The sequence below is a fragment of the Strix uralensis genome, chromosome 3 (assembly GCF_047716275.1).
Source record: "Strix uralensis isolate ZFMK-TIS-50842 chromosome 3, bStrUra1, whole genome shotgun sequence".
Lineage (NCBI taxonomy): Eukaryota > Metazoa > Chordata > Aves > Strigiformes > Strigidae > Strix > Strix uralensis.
Window position 1 is genome coordinate 18,336,494 of NC_133974.1, and position 20,471 is coordinate 18,356,964.

General features: G+C 40.6%; 1 protein-coding gene across 1 annotated transcript in view; it reads left to right on the top strand.

Moving 5' to 3' along the window:
- Positions 1–19,862, top strand: part of LOC141941728 (insertion element IS476 uncharacterized 39.2 kDa protein-like) — a 69,930-nt gene extending 50,068 nt beyond the window's left edge. Inside the window, exon 2 of the mRNA XM_074864706.1 lies at positions 19,777–19,862. The gene's annotated coding sequence lies outside the window, so the exon portion shown is untranslated. The remainder of the gene's footprint in view (positions 1–19,776) is intronic.
- Positions 19,863–20,471: the final 609 nt, after the last annotated feature.

The window sequence follows — 20,471 nt, forward strand, 5'->3', positions numbered from 1 at the left end:
CAGATTCCCTTAATGAAAGTACAAACGTAATTGCATGTTCTTCTCCCTATGTTCAATCGATGTAAGCACTGGAGAGGTATTGGAACTTGCATGTATTCTATTCTGCTGGTGACTTCTTTTTTCATTGCCTCCGGAAAAACTCAGAGTAAATACACTCCTAATCCAGCTGTCTCAGATAGGAGTGTTCACATAGATGAACAATTCCAGATTGCCATCTGCCAAAAATTGAATGTAGAGCTGCATAAGAAACACTGTTTGTGTCTAGTAAAACTCTTCAGACATATTTCTGTATTTTTGTCTCCCCTTTGGGATGATCAGGGATCTTATAAAGTCTTTTGTGGAGAACAGAAGGGAAAGAAAATGAAGCATGAGGTAAGGGAATTATGTTCAAATCCCTGCTCTGAACAAGCCCATGGTGACTAAAAAAACCATTGATTTCGGTAATAGTGAAAGGTAATTCATGAGCCAGTGTGAACATGTAGCTTTCCTGCTTCATTCTGTGCCAGTTCTCTAGGACTTCAAAGTTTGAATCAAAGTTTGAAAATTTGTTAAAATTTTCTGTGGGCTGTTTTTCTCTTTCTGAAGGTTTATCTCTCCTCCATGACGATCGGAGCATTTGGTGGGTACCTTCCACCAGCAACGCTGCTCCTGTCTGAGAACAAGCTGGTGAACACAAAAACTTTCAGAGAGCTGAATTTAAGCTATGGAGTTCACAAAGGATTAGGAAACCTATAGAGGTGAGCATTTTCAATCTAAGCAACAATATTTATCTCTTTGTATTTTAATTTCATGCAAAATTGCAGAATGCATTCCACAGCATCAGTCTTTTTCTTTCTTAAAACACCTTTGAATCCACACAAATATCAGGAACAATGTATCTAGATTGCTTCTCTTGCATGGAAGAAGGGAAGAAGGTGGCATGACAAAGATTGCAATGTCTAGTTTTAAACATTTAGTAAATTTTCAAGTGTTAAACCAAGAAGGCTATAAGGTAGATTAGTACTTCTCTTTGCAGTCATATATAACTAACTACTGCTCCTGTAAGTATAAGAAAAAACAGGCATGTTTTCATAGGTTTTTATATTACATACTCTGAAGAAATTTACCATAATGATCTAGAATAACTTATTTCATAATTTTGGACATGAGACTTCCCTGAATTAATTCCTACGTGAACTAGAGTATAGCTTGTAGAAAAGAATCTAATCTCAATTAACAACTTTAGCAATGCTTAAACAACAGGATTGTGACTAAATTTTGCTAAGAAATGAAGGCAAATTCAGTAATGATAAGCTGTGCTACATGTCACAAGTGCACCAACTTCTATCCAACTCTTTAAATGCTACTGTAGACCAAATAAAAATTTAAAAAGTATATATGAAATATATTTGTTCCATGTTATCAATCCCCTAGCTTTTTAGTTTTTAAAAATATTTTTAAGACATCAGAACAATTCCTTCCAACCAGATATTAGTTTCTGTCCTCTAAAACAGTCATGCTCAGATCCAGGAGACTTTCATGACAGGATCGTCTTGTAGGGTACATGGTATGACTTCACTGAAGGTAACTTACACATTGAGAACTCTTCACAAAGTAAAAAAAAAGAAAAAAAAAATAAAGGCTGTTCATAGATCCCAAGATTTTGTTTGCTCTCAGCAAATTAAGTTCCCAGTGTTAGGGAAGATTTATTATTGTTTTCAGTTTGTATATTTAAGGTCAGTCTGGTATGCATGTTTAAAGTAATAAGGTAGACATCAGAAAGTTAACAGTTTAGTAACAGGTTGTGTAAGAATGCCAGGGCCCTTAGAGTGATCTGGACGTAATTGACAGCTATTATTTTTCACTTAGGAGCAATGGCCCATCCCAGGACCAATGAACAGACAAATCATATAGTATCACATTCTGTCTTGATTGAACAATGTCAGGGGCCCATGGCTAACTGCATGGCCTCTTGTTCAGCTGCAAAAGTGTCTTTTTATTTGTTTGAGGAAGTGCACAATTGAATACGGAGGTGAAAGAGAGGCCATTTCTCTTTCTTTTCTTTTTTTTTCCTTTCCCCCCTCAGCCTCAGAAAGGTCAGGAGCCTGCTTCATCTGTCATGCTTAATCAGCTGATGAAAACTCTGCTGATCCATGAGGTTGTGGCTCCTCTATTTTAAGCATAAATCTTAATGGAAGAATCATTCTGTAATGTGTTACTTCCTGAAATGTGGAGCTGCTCTTTTAGGAGTGTGCTGGAGGCTTCTGGTAGCATGGGTGTACAGTGTTTCTGGAGCTCTCCCAGGGCACCATGCTTTTGTTGGGTGATATATGTGACAGCTTCCCAATTGCATACGATAAGGCATGTGGTCTCAGACTCCAGCAAAAGGCTGTAACAAAGGGACTAGACGTCCCAACTGGAATGTGAAACAAGACATCATGACTACAGTTAACAGGATGCTGCTGACTGAGAACAAAGATGGGAGTACATTTCAATTGCCAAAATGCAATTGCTCATTCCCCTCCAACCCATCATCTTTCTGATTCAAAGTGTTTGTGGAACAGTGGAAAAATGCTGTGTATCTAGTAAAGGTTGGCAAGAGATGTGCAAGTGTTGAACTAGAGAGGAAGATAGAATTATGCAATGTTGGCACAAGTGGTCCTTTGTCCTGGCTGAGCATGCAGAGGGACAGATACTGTCCCTCTCCTTCCAGTGACACATCTCTTTTAAAACCCCTTTGAAATCTTTGCGGTAAAAGATGTCTTTTCACTAAAAATTATTTATCTATCTACCCCCTTGTGCTGGTTTTGGCTGGGATACAATTCATTTTCTTCACAGTAGTTAGTATGGGGCTATGTTTTGGATTTGTGCTGAAAACAGTATTGATATACAGGGATGTTTTCATTACTGCTGATCAGTGCTTACACAGCACCAAGGCCTTTTCTGCTTCTCACACCACTCCACCAGTGAGTGGGCTGGGGGTGCACGAGGAGTTGGGAGGGGGCACAGCCAGGACAGCTGACCCCAACTGACCAAAGGGATATCCCACACAATATGACATCATGCTCAGCATATAAATCTGGGGGAAGCAGAAGGAAGGGGGGCACGTTCGGAGTGATGGCATTTGTCTTCCCAAGTCACTGATACATGTGATGGAGCCCTGCTTTCCTGGAGATGGCTGAACACCTGCCTGCCAATGGGGAGTGGTGAATGAATTCTTTATTTTGTTTTGCTTGCACGCATGGCTTTTGCTTTACCTATTAAACTGCTTTTATCTCAACCCATGAGTTTTCTCATTTTTACTCTCCTGATTCTCTCCCCCATCCCACTGTGGGGGGCTGAGCAAGTGGCTGTGTGGGGCTTAGTTGTTGGCTGGGGTTAACCCATGACACTGCCGTGTTTTAGTTATCAGTCTTCAGATATGACATATTTTTTATACACATACGTTCCAGGAAGGCCCAAGAATTTTTCTCAGAAAGAAGGCCCTAAAAAAACCCCCTGCAGCATCATAAGATGCAGTGCCTTCTCTACTGTCATAGAAGATGCTCCAAAAGCAAAAGGGGAATGAGTTGCAACAGAGAAATATGCTGTCCAAGGTGGTCATGCATACTGCTTTTTGCCAGTGGAGGAAAAGGAAACAATACTGAGCGTCACACAAAATGAAAGTAGTCTACGGCACTTCTTTTTTATGAGCCTAATCTCCCAGAAACACACGACTGAAAAAAGAAAATGATACCTAGGGACTTTGTGTGGGCTCAGAAATGAAGAAGCATTGATGTGGCCTGTGTCAGGTATTCTGACAGAAAAATGTTTGTTACTTTAAGAAAAAATGCAACAGAACTAGCTGGATTTCAAGAAAGTTTTGTCTCATAGGCTGATGTGCAATTAAATTGTTCATCATTGTATTCACATATGTACTGAATTTATGAAGTCCAGCACTAAGAAAGACAGGGCTGCAACAGCCTTCACAACAGCCTCCCTCTACCCCAGTTTTATCTCATGAAATTGGGAAGTATTTCTCAGTGTATCACAGTGTACAAGGAAACAAGTGAATGCAGAGGAGATGTATTAGATGCATGGAGCATTTGTCAGCTCTCCTCTGATGTACACAGAATTCAAGGTCCTTGTGCTTGCCAGAATATTATATGAATACGGCCAATAATTTCATGGCATCTTGAACCTGGAAATACTACCTTGGGCCTAGCATACATGTGCACCTTCAGAGAATCTGAAGAACGTTTAAATATAAAACCACCTCAGACGGTCATAAGCGTGTGTGGAGGCTACATCACCCTCTAACACTGCTTTTCCAAACATACAGACTACAACCTCATGAAGAGTCATGATAGCAATTCCGTTTCTGGTGCTAAGCCAGAAACTCAGTTTGCAACCACATGTAAAGTTGCAACTGGAAAGGATTTGGGAACTGGTATTCTAGTGCCAAAATGCAACTCTGCAAGTTACAGCAATGGCTCAAGATTGAGTGCATGTGTGCTCATGTGTGTGTGATTCATGTCACTCGTTCTCCACCTACTGGTGGCATTTTTAAGGCCTATAAACCCTAATGCCCCTGCTTTGAGTGATGCGGAGGTTACCACTACTTAACCTCATAGAAATGTGCAATCAGCTAATTGGAAAATTCTAATTAAGCCTGTGCTCATAGTGCAGATATCCCTATATGAAAGGCGCTCAGCTTGTTCATACGACTAGCCTGCTTGCCACTGGAGAGCAGCAATGGGGTTGGGCAAGCTTTCCTTTCCCAACCACTGGAGCATGATGGCCCAGATGACTATGTTGATGGCTGGCTTGCTGAGGGCTGATTTTTCTGCTGCAGCCACCCATGGTTCCTTAGTTCCAGCTGCCTATTCATCCATGTTCCCTGTTCTCACTAATCGCCATTTCAGAAACAAAATGAACGGGGGTGAGCACAACTATCATTAGGAAAAGCGATGACAATTAAATATAATTAATAAACACTCCTATTACAGGGCATATGCATGCTGTGTGTCTAAACTGGACTGAGTCTGAAAATTAGTACACTTCATTACCCAAATGAATTGGAATTACACAGCACAACTTCCACTATTAATACAGCTTAAAGAAATCCTCCATTTTTTCTCATGTATATCTGTTTCCAGAAAACTATGTGCTTTTTAGTCAAAGAATATTAGAATGAACATTGCTAATCATATCAGTCCAGATGGTTGGCTCTCTTCTTGCCAAGTGGAAGTATTGTAACCTATTTAATGTGCAATTTACATAAGCTCCATGTTAATAAAGATCCATAAGCTTGTGGACTTTTTCTCTACTCTTTTCTATATCACGGGTTCAGTCTACAGAGGCAGAGCATAGTGCTTGTGACTGCCATTGATGCCGGCCACTGAAGCCAGGACTGCTCAGTACCTTGCCCCCAAATCTTTGTCCCTCTCTTCGCACAGCAGTATGGGATCCTGTAATTGATCATTATCCCCTTTTGAAGTTAAAAATACAGTTAGGAGCATATATGCCAAGCCCACATAAATCTGTGGTAAAGGCTGGAGTGAAACCTAGCTCAAAATAAAATTATCCTGTTATTGTGTGCATTCAGCCTGCATTCTCAGACCAGCTGGAATGTGTTAGAGTTGTTTTGTGTTTATGGACTCTCCATTTAAACCTTACACAATTTAATTTTCGCTGGAAATTTACTAACTTTGAGGCTACTGTGCACCCTGTCCTTCAGTCCAACCAGGATTTTCTGTGTGGCAGGTCACATTATGCTGGCGATCACAACATATTTTTCTGATGGGTGGAATGATGTGCTTATAAATTCCTGTTGGTATCTCTATAACTCATATGAGAAAAGTTTTTATTGCTGAGAGCACATCTCCAGCAGGTTTGGCAGGTCATACACCTTTCTCTTACCCAACTGTTATGTGAAAAGAAATCATACAACCACAGATCATCTAACATTAAATCATGGGCTTGGCTGTACATCCCCCACTTTTCCTGGATCTTCTAGAGATACCTATGGAAGGCAGAGACTACTTTTTTCTAGTCACTGTAGAAACTCACTGTAAGACTACTTGTGCTTTAAGAGCTTGTTGTATGTACAAATGGGACAGACACCAGCTGAACATGGGAAACAGGCAAAATTGATTCCAAGGCCATAAAGGAGTTTAAGGGTAGAATTGCATGACATGGTTCTACAAGGCTGTGCTACCTAGATTAACAATAAAATCTGACCCAAATATGGAAAAGAGACCACCTGTGTCTGAATATTTTCTAATTTGGTAGGTTGGTGGCCCATGGGGGCTTCTCCTGTTTAAAGCACTAGAACCTATTTAGCTAATAATTTCATGTTTAATAATTTGATGTTTAATTTAACAATTAACATTTTGAAATAAGAAATGAATCAAAAAAGAGAAATAAAAACTCAGAAAGAAACATAGTGGTCAGACAGACTGCTCTAGTACAAAGGGTAATTGGTACTTTGGAAATATGCTCCGAGAAACTTATTGCTATTAAATTGAATTTTGTTATTAAAGAGAATTTTGCTATTTAAAGTATGACATCAGAGAAGATTTTATAATGTAAAGGATAGTCCGTAGCATCAATTGACTGGGAGGGTTATGTGATCTTTGGAACCGGAGGTTTTTAAGAACAGATTGCACAGGCATCCAGTGGTCTTTTTAATGCTTTTCAGCTGCTGGGGATCTCAACTGAAATTTTTGTAGTAACTTGTGTGTGTGTTTATGTATATGTATGCACACAGTGGGGGTTTAAGAGAACAAATTCTTATAAAGCAAGAACATCCTAGATTATCCATTACCCAGACAATGCTAATTACAGGGCTATTTAGTGGTTATATGCTAGAAAAGATTAAAAACCCACAGCCATTACTTTGTAAAGGACCTTATGAATTTCTCCTATACACAGCTTTTTACACAAAGGTCAAGGTGACACTTGCCTGTCTCTGCGAGCCTGGAGACAGCCAGTACAATCTCCTCCAAGGGCTGCTTCAAAGGCACAGGACACTCACTGCTCTGTGCCTTGTTGTGCCAGGCCTGGAGTGCACACGTGTGCCGCTTGCGCTTAGCACATCAGGAGTATAAGTCTCAGTAGGTTTTACTGAGAGCTGCAAAGTTCTGGTTGAGAGTCTTCTGCCTCAGTGTAGCAGCTGCTCTTGCAAGCCTGTCAGGGCTGATGTAGCTAGAGTAGCTCTTAGTTTTGGAGGGGGAGAGGAGAATGGATAGGATGACTCTGCCATGTTCCTTTCTGCCTGGTTTTCTATGACACCTTTTTCAAACCTTAAGTGTGACTATTTTCAAACATCACCAGTCTCCAAGACTCCAAGCCTGAAAATTCAGGGGAATGTTTTGTTGACAAGAAACTGTCACTTGCATTTCTGACAGATGTTGTCTTGTTTGGTTGTTGTTTTGTTTTTTGCCTGTTTCCACTGAAGTGCTGAAATATCCTTTCCATGTGTATGGGGAAGATGGAATTACTCGGGAGTGATTTCTTCTAACCTTTAGAAAACACCCCCATAGTCTTCTGTTGGCTTCTTCTAATGCCTCCTGCTGCTTTAACCTCTGTTTTCCTACAGAATTGTGTTTATGGCATCTTAATCAAGTCTCCTTATTAAAGGTGTGAGCACCATTTTATGTGAGGTGAAGGCTTGAGCACAATCTACATCAACACCTGACAAAGCCTGGTGATTATTCATAACCTACATAACAGCTTTTCTGCTACACTTTCGACTAAGTTCTCACTCATTTCCTAAACCTTGACAAGATGAACAAACTGCCTTCCCATTAGAATCTCATGCCCACTGCCCACCATTACAGTCAGCTATCAATGAATGAGGTGACTGTAAACTAAGCTACATTTACTGGTACCTGCTAGTACCAGTTAAGTCTTCTTTATCTCTTAATATAAAAAAAACCCTAGTGAGTACATGTGCTTACAAGATTTACAGTAGGGATTACAATCTGGAAGATAAATTTTCCTTCACATTTCACATATGCAACCTATTGCCAGGTCAGGATGTATTCTGTCACTTAACACAAGGGAAGACTCTAGCATGAAAACCAGGATGTGTTTTAATCTATTAATCAAAACTGGTGTAAACCTATCTTTAGACTTTGTCCAGACAAGAAAGAAAAATCATGTCCAAACAGAAATAACTAAAACAAGTTCTTACCTGCTTTATTTCTGTGGGTCTTTTCCCCCCACCCCCTTTCCCTTTTTTTCTTTTTTTCTAACTGTTTGAGACTTAGTTGCTTTTACTGTTGAAGGGTGAACAGGGGCCCCTCAAATGACTTATTTCAGGTCTGTAATGATTATGAGTATTTGTATTAATGCTAAAATGGCCACAAGAGTCCCCAGGCAGCTTTTTGTTTGTACTGGATAATATGCCAACATCTAGAAAGACTTCTATGAGGACTTTAGAAAGGTTTAAGAATCTAAAGGTATTAAAACCCCAAAACTTTACCAAAACAAAACTTCAGTGCTGGACATGGCCTCTGAATTCTAGCAAATACCTTATGTGAATGACTGAATTGTCACTTCAGTAACTACTGATTCCTATTTTGGACATTCAGATTACTTTTATTACATGTTTCTGGGTTTGATCCTGATCTTACAATTGGTTCTGTCTAGTGAGCCCAATCACCTTCCTACAGTGATGGTAGGAACTACTTCTTTCATGTCTTCTGTGTATCAGTGCTCTCATGGGGTAGTCTTACTCTTAAAAAATATTTCTCTAAACAAAGAAGAATCTCATTGCAACTGTATTTTATCAATCTAACCTATTGTCCTATTGAAAAATCACGTAAATAGAAATATAAACATATTACTGTTGCATTTGCTCCACCTGTTCTATAAGGTTCTCCCCCAGCAGTTAAGAACATTACAACACCAAGATTTATCAACTGCCTCTCAAATTCAAGAAAGCTAATTTGTAACTTGCTCCTTTATAGCTGGCCTCAGGCTTTAAATCTCCCCGTATGACCCTCAAGTAATAATTAGAGCAATTAGTTCCTGCCCCTCTGGGATAATTGCTAGCATAAATTGAGCTGACTTTCCCAAAAGTTCCTCTAAAAAGTCAGAAAGAAAGAAAGAAAAAAACCAAACCCAAACCCCACTAAACAACTGAGGGAAGGAAAAGGCTGTAGACACAAACAGGCAAAAGTAAATGGGAAAAGGAAAACCAAGACAAGACAATTTTCCACATTCCATTCCTGTGATGCTGCCTCACTCACAAGCACCACATATGTCACATTCCTTCTTGCAGGCAACAGGCCTCCCTACCCCAGGTGCCATCAAAAATTATGGGAGAGAAAGAAAGAGAAACTCGTACCTTAAAAGCAACCCTGTTTTTCATCAAAACATATTGCTTTAAGGCAGCCATCTGACTGGAAAGAGGAAAAAAGAATTTTAAAAGTCTTGTTCTCTAAATTTCTATGTAATGCTCAGCCAAAAGAATAACTGAACAGTAATGAGCAGGGACTTGAATTTACCAAGTTAAAGGGAGAAACACTGCAGTGGAATAATTTGCTAGAGGGGATTAGGTGCAGGTCAACATAGCCCTCCATGGTCAGCAGGAACAAAAGCAGAAACAAGCAGAAATTCATTACAAATCCAGTGCCAAGAGTAGGAATGCTGTATTTAATGATTTCAAAACTTGGCTTTGTTCAGAATCAGCACAAAACCTGACAATTTCAGATTTCTTTTTGAAAGAAATAGTACAAGCTGTTTTATTTCTTTCAAAGACTTCTATTTAAACAACATTAAAATATTTATTTATTTTAGTTTTTTTATACTGTGAAACATAAAAAAATATTTTAAGTAAACAAATAGGAAACCCTCATTTCAAACACATAGAAATGGGACAGTTTAAATAGTCAAATGTGTCCTCCACCTCTTCTTTTTTTTTTTTTTTTTTTGTGAAAATGAAACACTGGTGAATTTCAAGAAGTACTTGGGTAGACCCACATGGACACAGACTGTATTCTCCCAATAATAATAAAGCCATCTCTGCTTCAGAATTTAATTATCCACTGTTGCTTTACTGTAAATATATTGCTTAAGTGCACTAAATCTAGCAGGAAATACAAAGAAAATAGTTAATACAAAATTATTATAATTTTGGACTGTGAAAGAAGGAAAAAGAGTTGCTAAAAGCATCTTGAACTTATTTCATGTCATTTGTCTATCTGTATAACACCCTTCTATTTTTCATCTCTCTGTGAGGAGACCCTGGTGTCTCCTATCTCTGCCCATATTTTCTTAAGAAAATATCTCAGGACAAGATTGAGATTTTACCACAGTATCGTTGGTGAAAGATGATGTACTTCAGAAATGGAAAAAAGAGCTAAACAAGATTCAGAAAATTTTTCAACTTCTGCTTAACTGTTGATCCTTGGAAGAGAATCATGCTGTGTGTGTAAATGAATGCCAGTTTGCATGGCTCAGCTGCCCTGGAGCTGCCCTGCCTCTGGGACAGAAAGCCTTCACTCCCCTCTCTTGCCCAGATGAGCAGGAAGTGAGTGGCAAAAGGACAGAGGTTTGGAAGAACTGAGAGGAGGTATCTAACTTCACTGAGTCAGTGCCAGACTGTCTCATGTGCAACCTCAAGGCTGAAGAAGATTATCCATTAACAGGTGCAACATGAGGCTGGTCTTAGGTCAGGTTGATTGGGACAGAAGAAGCACTGAGCAGCCCAGGACTGATGAAAGTTACACAGGAGTCATTCTCACTTCAACACTTGCCCAATCCAGTCTGCTGACATTGCCCCCTCCCTGGAAGTGTTCAAGGCCAGGTTGGACGGGGCTTTGAGCAACCTGATCTAGTGGAAGGTGTCCCTGCCCATGGCAGGGGGTTGGAACTAGATGATCTTTCAGGTCCCTTCCAACCCAAACTGTTCTATGATTCTATGACTTCAGTCCTAGGACGTGAATTTTGTTTTGCTGGAAATACTGTGTTGTTCATTAATTTTCAGAGAATCATACCAGGAGCAGAAGTCCTTTTGCATGTATGGCAGAAACATAGTGGAACTGGAAGCCACAATGTCAGAAGGAGGAAAATTCTTTTAACGTGAAACTTACTTGTCAAAAACTGGCTCATCTGTACGTATTGGTAGGCTGACTACTGAATTCTGGTGAAAAGAAATTTTATTGTTTTGAACAGATAGGCATCCAGACACACTGGTAAAGACTGGGTGCTTAATAACAATAATATTTAGACATGTTTTGTAGGTTAACAAAATGTTGAGTCTGTGTTCTGAGACACAAATGTCAATACAGGCACTGACTGATTATTCAGCTTTCCACATCTGCATGACTTTGGAGTAATCACAATGAAGGCAGAAAAACTCTAGTGATATAAAGTATTGGATTGCTGTACTGCTAAAAAAAAAGAAGGATAAGTAGCACCTAAATCCTCGCATAATGCACTCCTCACATATGGTTAATGCAGTGTGAATTCAAATGAAATATAGAAATCTAAAACAGGGAGAGCATATCATGGCTGACATCAGACACTGCAGGCATATTTATATTTTCTTCAGTATTTCCTCAGAGATCATGAAGCACAGCTGAGATACATTCAAATGAGGTAATTTCTTTATCCCTGAAGTCAGTGTAACATGCACTTGGTCACTTCAACTAAATGAAGTGATATACATAGGAACTGCCAGCTTCATTAAACACAGTAAGATATAAGACCTCATGCACCTTTGATAATTTGCACCTTTCTCACTACTAGGTACAAAATATAAGTGGTAGGACATGTAATCAGTGAGTTAAGATGTCAGGGTACAAATACTCATCAGCCAAGAATCAAGGAGGGCATCAGGTCTTATAAGGAATCTGCACTAAACAAAAGGATAATGGAAAAATTGACACAGGCTCTTGTGATACACCACTCTGAACTTTCGAGTAGCATTTAAAGCTTTAGAGAAACCTAAATGAACAGGTTAAATCTGTTCAGAGTAGAGGTGCCAATGGTACAGCTAGAAGGGACAACAAGGAGATGAACATGAGTTTAGAAACATTGTCATTAGATAAAAGTCCAGTCAAGTTTACACAGTTCTGCTTCATAAATAAAATTTCTTCCATTTTATTTATTTTTGATTATGTTTCTTTCGTGTCTGGGTCTGGGGGAAATGCCGTGCATTGTAGTCGAATCCTAACAAGAATGCACACTAAATTCCTGCATTAAAGTTATTTTGGTGTTTTGCAAAGTCAAGTCCTTCTGTGAAGGTGCAAAAGGTGTTAAAAATGGAGAAATTGAAGGAAGTCATAAGGTGTGTGGTGGCACTGCAAAGCTGAGTGAGTGTGGGTACATGTCACATACCTGCATGGGTGTGAAGAAGACTATGTGTGGGAGGGCATGGGAGGGATTTGACTTTTGTAAGGGGATATCAAACTTAACATCCCATCTAGGAAAGATTTTTTTAGCTTCAAACCTGAAAATGCTGCCTTGCAATAAAGTGCAATATCACCTCTGTAAATTTATTATTTTGAAGTATAAACAGAGGTAGAACTCTTAGGTTTCGTTGTCAAAAGAACTCATTGCTTACTGTTAGGGGAAGTAATGTGTAAAATCTCAGGAAGATGCTGATTTCTCAAAGCTATAGCTATCTAAAAAACACCAATGTGCTGAGTGGTGGCATAGCACTTCAAGATGGATGATTTCCAGTGCTAATTTGATGGAAAAAATATAAACTTTGTTACCTGTTTCCAAGTGCATTTCTTAGCTTTTACACTAAAAAATATGCTTTTAATCAGTCCTGAAGACAAGATGCCTGACTGCAGACAAGTAAATCTATGTATGTGTAAGAGTCCAAAGGAGGATTCTGCCTAGTGAATGCCCTTTCACTAGACAGTACTTTCACTGGAGGCTGGGAAGCTGGAAATATGATCGTATTTCTCATCTGCACTTCCCTATGTTGAAGCCGTGTGGAGTTTTACGTGCCTAGGGAAGAGCGTGGGGAAGTGGAGAAATTCTGAGAGGGAATGTGTCAGATCTATAGCTACACACAGTGTTAACACATGCTTGGGCTCCCACTCTCTTCATTCTCTCCTCTACATCACCTGCCTGCTGACTTGAACATCTTGGAGGTGGTGAGACAACATGACAAGGAAGGACTGTTTTCCCAGTTCTGGCAGAACACAGGAAAGTATAAATGGGCCAGCTGATACAAGGGATGTTAGGATTTTAGGATAGGACATAGCTTCTTCTGCATTTAGTTTCCAGTGTTCAGAAACATGTTATGCAGGTACAGTATACTGCCAACTCCTTTCCCAAGAACACAGAAGGTTTAACAGATATTGGAATATAGATAACCCACTGAAGATCTTCCCCAGTTGATCATGACCTTTGTTGCGTACACAAAGAAGTACATTCCTGGGTTTTGCAGATAGCAGCTTATTTCATAGAACCATAGAATCATACAATGGCTTGGGTTGAAAGGGACCTGAAAGATTATCTAGTTCCAACCCCCCTGCCATGGGCAGGGACACCTTCCACTACACCAGATTGCTCAAAGCCCCATACAACCTGGGCTTGAACACTTCCAGGGAGGGGACATCCACAACTTCTCTGGGCAACATGTTCCAGTGCCTCAACACCCTCACAGTAAAGAATTTCTTCCTTATGTCCAATTGAAATCTACCATCTTTCAGGTTAAAACCATTGTCTCTTGTTCTGTCACTACACTCCCTGATCAAGAGTCCCTCCCCATCTTTCCTGTAGTCCCCTTTAAGTACTGGAAGGCCACTATAAGGTCTCCCTGGAGCCTTCTCTTCTCCAGGCTGAACAACCCCAAGTATCTCATCCTGTCTTCAGAGGGGAGGTGCTCCAGCCCCCTGATCATCTTTGTGGCCTCCTCCGGACCTGCTCAAGCAGGTCCATGTCCTTATGCTGGGGGCCCCAGAGCTGAACACAGAACTCCAGGTAGAGTCTCATGAGAACGGAGTAGAGAGGGAGAATCACCTCCCTTGACCTTCTCGCTACACTTCTCTTGATGCAGCCCAGGATGCAGTTGGCTTTCTGGGCTGTGAGAGCACATTGCTGGCTCATATTTGCTTTTCCATCCACTAATACCCCCAAGTCCTTCTCCATAGGGCGTGTCTCAATCCACTCATCACCCAGCCTGTATTTGTGCTTGGGATTGCCCTGACCCATGTGCAGGACCTTGCACTTGGCCTTGTTGAATTTCATGAGGTTTGTACAGGTCCACCTCTCAAGCCTTAGCATTGATTCAGTTTGATAATGGTGTTGACTCTCCAAATGCTGAGTGTTCTGATTTCAATGGTAATTGAAGGTGCTCAGCATCTTCTAAAACTTGGGTGAAAGTACTGTAGGTGATTAGGTCCCTAGAAGTATAATACTGGATCAGGCATTGAGTCATTTGACCCAAAATCTTGTCTTTGAAGGCAATTGCTTCTAAGCACAATCCAAGACAATTACAGGCAGAATATGATATGTGCTGTATTAAGGCCTTCTAATCAATGTTAGAGATTAGATAAGGCTCTGAAAAATTAGTTTGTTATGATTTCAATAGCTGCATTAGCTGTTCTGACTCTAGATTCTTGCCATCCATGTAAACATACATTTTCCCTTTGAGTCTTACCACTCACAAACCTCAACTATTTACAAACAGTAAGAAGTAGGTCACTCCCACTTCTTCAGATCCTGAAGCTGTAATGAAGTGTAAACATAAATGCATTCCTGTTGAGCTGATCATGAGTCAACTTTTATTCTCACACCTATCTGTGGGACTGAAGCCTAACAGGGAATGTATGCAAAACTACAGACAGAAATAGTTGGAGAGGAATGCATGACAATACTGCTATTAATCTATCCTTCCTTTTTATCGCCCTCTCCACTTTGTGCTCTTTCTTTACACCATTGTTCCTTTTATATTTATTTCCCCTTCCATATCACTAGTTTTGCTTAGCAGATTTCATTCCTGTTCAGTAGCTAATTCTTGTTGAGTAACTAATAATTCCTGTTTTCACTAATATAATATTGCCAAATAGTTGCCTTTAAAATGAGATTTTTATCATGACATGCCTCTCCTGGATCATTATTTTATTTGGGCATTTGAAAATTACAGAAAAACTACAGTTATTTTTAAGTATGAAGACAGTAGAAGAATAAAAATTTGTTTCCCATTCTACAAATAGCATAGCTGTAACATTTTTTTATGGCAGTAAAACACAAGAGATTAGAGCTCAGAGCTGGTATCTGAAATGGCAAGAACCCTTAGTCTCATAAAAGACACATCTGATTATTTAAAATTCTGATATTAATCTGACCAAACATTTTGATCTACAACAGAGTTAGTCTCTTTCTGCTCCCTTTGTAATCAAAACAGTGAGAGATTGCAGTCCAAGTTCTTAAGTTTATTTTGGATACCCTTTTTAGGACAAGAAGTGGTATACCTTAAAAAACTTGCAATATGTACAACTACTTTAATCAGATAAATCTGATTTTTGTCCCTGATTCTCCACAGTTCATGGCCTGCCACATCAAGGCAAAGGGAAAGGTATCTTTCATGATTAAGCAGTAATGCAAAAATGACTCTGGAGCTGCAGAGGAAATCTCAGGGAATATGTACCCTAAATGGCTTGTGCTAGTAGGGGAGGCCTATGGTCACTTTTGTCTCCCTCAGGTAAATTTTTGTCTGTGCACAATTTAAAAGCTCCTGAAGAATTAGGCCCATAAACCTTTTGCACCATCATTCATGGACATACCTACTCACGCATCTCCCAGGAATGTCAATAGGATAACCATTTGCACCAAAGAGACAATATACACCATTGTTGATCTCATTTCTCCTTGATTTTCTCATTTTCTATCCAACTCCTTCAAGCTTAGATGGCTCATAGTTTCCCTTCACTGTTGGTCTAGTAGAAAGTCATTTCAAGCACTGCAGGTCTGCTCACAGTAATGACCATGCTAAATGCCATTGTGTGGTTTGGATTTTCACAAACCAAAGCTGTTCTGTTACCTTCTTTCCTACTCAAAGATTATAGGTCTAATAATTAGAGTGGCCCCTTGATGAGCACATTGAGATCCAGTTTGCGTGCCTTAATGGCAGTAAGAATAAAATTATAACTCTTTGTAGCAATCTTTTTTTGATATGGTGTTAACTCTGCACTGTGTAAAGTTAAAGTGTGGTCATTATATCCTTGGATGCCAGCAGAATTTCACTCATGAGCAGAATGAGGAAGATTTGTCCTCCTGAGACATTCTAAAACTTTGTTTAAAGAAGAAAACATAGATGCATAAGCCACCTAAACAAAAGACTCTGTATTTTCTGTTTCAATCAGTGATAGGATTATTATCTAAGGCTACCAGACCAGTAGGACCTTACCTTAACCAGTGACTGATGTCAGACCAGCATCTGAACACAGGGCTGTACCTTATGACTTCAGTGGGATTTTTGTGTGTGCTTAAACACATATACTTATCTACCATTCTGGGGTAGTTACATAAGGATCCAATTCTAGTGGTGCAGTGCACTGAAACTAATTGCTGTAGGAATAAATAAAATGAATACCAGCTTTAATACTATAAAAATGCACACACACATATCTACAAACAAAAAGAGAAAATGGAGGTGAGAAAAAAAAAGATAAAAATCTATGGGGAGCTAAAAGCAGTGTCATTGAGTCATCTCTTTAAGTCCTTAAATCACTGAAGGACAAATCCTTCTTGTTTTGAAAAGGCTGAATTACTGTGAAGTTGGGGCTGCAGAGGTCTCTGTGAGGAGAGGTCAGGGCTGCCCTGTGCTGGACACAGCCGGTTCCAGCTGGTTCCAGCTGGTTCCAACCGGTTCCAGCTGGTTCCAACCATCTCCAGCAGTCCCACCACAGGACACAGCCTTTCCCATCAGCCCAGATGGTGACTCCTCTGGGAAAAACAAAGAATCATAGAATCATTTAGGTTGGAAAGGACCTTTAAAATCATGAAGTCCAACCATAAATCTAACACTGCCAAGTCCACCACTAAACCACATCGCTAAGCATCATGTCTACACGTCTTTTAAATAACTCCAGGGATGGTGACTCAACCACCTCCTTGGGCAGCCTATTCCAATGCTTGATAACCCTTTCAGTGAAGAAATTTTGCCTAATATCTAATCTAAACCTCCCCTTTTCTCCAGACTAAACAACTCCAGTTCCCTCAGCTGCTCCTCATAAGACGTGCTCTAGACCCTTCACCAGCTTCGTTGCTCTTCTTTGGACACACTCCAGCACCTCAATGTCTTTCTTGTAGTGAGGGGCCCAACACTGAAAACAGTATTTGAGGTGTGGCCTGACCAGTGCTGAATACACGGGGATGATCACTTCCCTAATCATGCTGGGCACACTATTTCTGATGCAAGCCAGGAGGCTATTGGCCTTCTTGGCCACCTGGGCACACTTCCAGCTCACATTCAGCCAGCTGTGACCACGCCCCCAGGTCCTTTTCTGCTGGGCAGCTTTCCAGCCACTCTTGCCCAAGCCTGTAGCACTCCATGGAGTTGTTGTGACCCAAGTGCAGGATCCACCACTTAACCTTACTGAATCTCATACAGTTGGCCTTGGTCCACTGATCCAGCCTATTCTGATCCCTCTGTAGAGCCTTTCTACCCTCAAGCAGATCAACACTCCCACCCAACTAGCTGTCGTCTGCAAACTTACTGAGGGTGCACTAGATCCCCTCGTCCAGATCATTGATAAAGATGTTAAACAAAACTGGCCCCAATACTGAGCCCTGGGAAACACCACTTGTGACTGGCCACCTGCTGGATTTAACTTCATTCACCACAACCTTTTGGGCCCAGCCATCCAGCCAGTTTTTTACCCAGCAAAGAATATGCCCATCCAAGCCATGAGCAGCCAGTTTCGCCAGGAGGATGCTGTGGGAAACAGTGTCAAAGGATTTACTAAAGTCCAGGGAAACAACATCCACATCCTCTCCCTCATCCATTAAGCAGGTCACCTTGTCATAGAAGGAGACTGGGTTAGTCAAGCAGGACTTGCCTTTCATAAACCTGTGCTGACTGGGCCTGATCACCTGGTTGTCCTGTATGTGCCATGTGATGGCACTCAAGACAATCAGCTCCATAATCTTCCCCAGCACTGAGGTCAAGCTAACAGGCCTGTAGTTCCCTGGATCCTTATTCTGGCCCTTCTTGTAGATGGAGTCACATTTACTAACCTCCCGTCAGCTGGGACCTTCCCAGTTAGCCAGGACTGCTGATAAATGATTGAAAGTGGCTTGGTGAGCACTTCCACCAGCTCCCTCAGTACCCTTGGGTGGATCCCATCTGTCCCCATAGACTTGTGTGTGTCTAAGTGGTGTAGCAGGTCACCAACCACTTCTTCTTGGATTCTTGAGGCTTCATTCTGCTCCACGTCCCTCTGTTCCAGCTCAGTGGGCTGGGTGCCCCGAGAAGTCTTACTGGTCTTACTATTAAAGACTGAGGCAAAGCAGTCACTAAGTACCTCAGCCTTTTCCTCATCCTTTGTCACTATGTTTCCCCCCACATCCAATAAAGGATGGAGATTGTCCTTAGGCCTCCTTTTGTTGTTAACGTATTCATAGAAACATTTTTTACTGTCTTTTACAGCAGTAGACAGATTAAGTTCTAGTTGGGCTTTGGCCCTGCTAATTTTCTCCCTTTATAACCTCAAAACATCCTTGTAGTCCTCCTGAGTTGCCTGCCCCTTCTTTCAAAGGTCGTAAACTCTCTTTTTTTAACCTGAGTTCCAGCCAAAAGTCTCTGTTCAGCCAGGCCAGTCTTCTTCCCCATCAGCTCATCTTTTGGCACATAGGGACGGCCTGCTCCTGCACCTTTAAGATTTCCTTCTTGAAGAATGTCCAGCCTTCCTGGACTCCTTTGCCCTTCAGGACTGCCCCCCATATTTAAGAAATAGCAGAAAACACTGGACAGGAAGAAGAGGGAACAAAAGAAGAGTGAGAAATAGAAGAGGGAACACCAAGGTCAGATGAGGAAGAGAGGCTCCATGGAGGAGCAGATATCCACGGCAGCTGAGGGAAACCCACACTGGAGTAGGGGAAGAGAGGAAGTGAGAGGAAGGACCAGAGAGAGGAACCACTGTGTACTGACTGTAACCCCCTGCCACCCCATCCACCACATACCACATGAGGAGGTAGAGGAATTAGAGGTGAAGAAGTGGAGACTGGGAAGGGGAAGGTGTTGCTTTTAATGTTTGTCTTTCTGTTTCACACTACCCAAATTATTAATTAAATTTTTATTTTAATTGGCTAAAAATTAAGTTAATTTTCCCCAAGTTGAGTCTGTTTTACCACAATAGTAACTGGTAAGCAATCTCTCTGTCTTTATCTCAATGCATGAGCTTTCTCATTCCTCTTCCTATTTTTTTTCCCTGGTCCTGCTGTGAGGGGTGAGGTGGAGAGTGAGCGAGTGGGAGTTTAGCCCTTAGCCAAGGTTAACCCACCACACTGGTCCTAGTTTTTAATACTGTGTCCTTTGCAGTTCAGATACCTGACTTATCTAATTTTAGTTTACAGTTTTTCACTTGGATGTGCTGTGAAATCAGATTGTAAACTTGCAAAACATTAATTGTTGCATATTCAAAGCCTTTCTCTGAGTTATGGAAAAGCATTACTTATTAGTCTTTAATCTCAGAAATTTAAGGAGTAATGTAAAAAAACAAACCAGAAAGAAACAAGACAATTAACAATGAGAAAAAGGGGTTCAGATATTATTACTCTGCATTTTTAAATTGTTGCGTATTGTCCTGGTTTAGCCAGGATAGGGTTAACTTTCCCCAGCAGTGGGGGGAAGCTCTAGCCGGGTTATTCATATGCCATGCTAACGTCAGGTCCGGGCGCCAGAGTGCGGGAAGAATCGGTGATCGCGTGGGTTGGCGCAGCTGGTTCTCTCACTGCTGTATTGGTAGATATCTTGCTCTGTTCATTGTTATTACTGTTATTGTTATTGTTGCTGTTTGTTGTGTTGCTGTTGCACTGTTGTATTAAACCTCTTCTTATCTCAGCCTCGGGGCTTTGTATTTCACTCCCTTTGTGGGGGAGGGGCAGCGGCCGCGTGGTCTCAGACCCCGACAGGGACTAAACCACCACACGTGTAGAGATGGAACAATATTGCCTGCATAAGAGAAACTGACTCCAGAAATCTCTGGAAATGACTTGCGGATCTGAGGGGACTTTCTGGCAGAGATAAAGTGAAATAAGAATAATCTTAATTTATCTTTGTGCAGTTCTTGATATACAACTTAAAATTCTTTGAAGCGTCTAAACAAGTTTAATACATTAAGGAAATAGTCTCTGAACAGACTTTTTTTTAGAACAATTATATTTCCATGAATTCAAATACCTCCATTTTTACAAGTTAAAACAATAAAATGGAGCATATGTAAACTTTTTAAATTATATCTTTTGGAAATAAAATCAGCCCTTAAAGTAAATTTCATACATTTTTCATATGTTTTGAACTTTCTAAAAGGAAC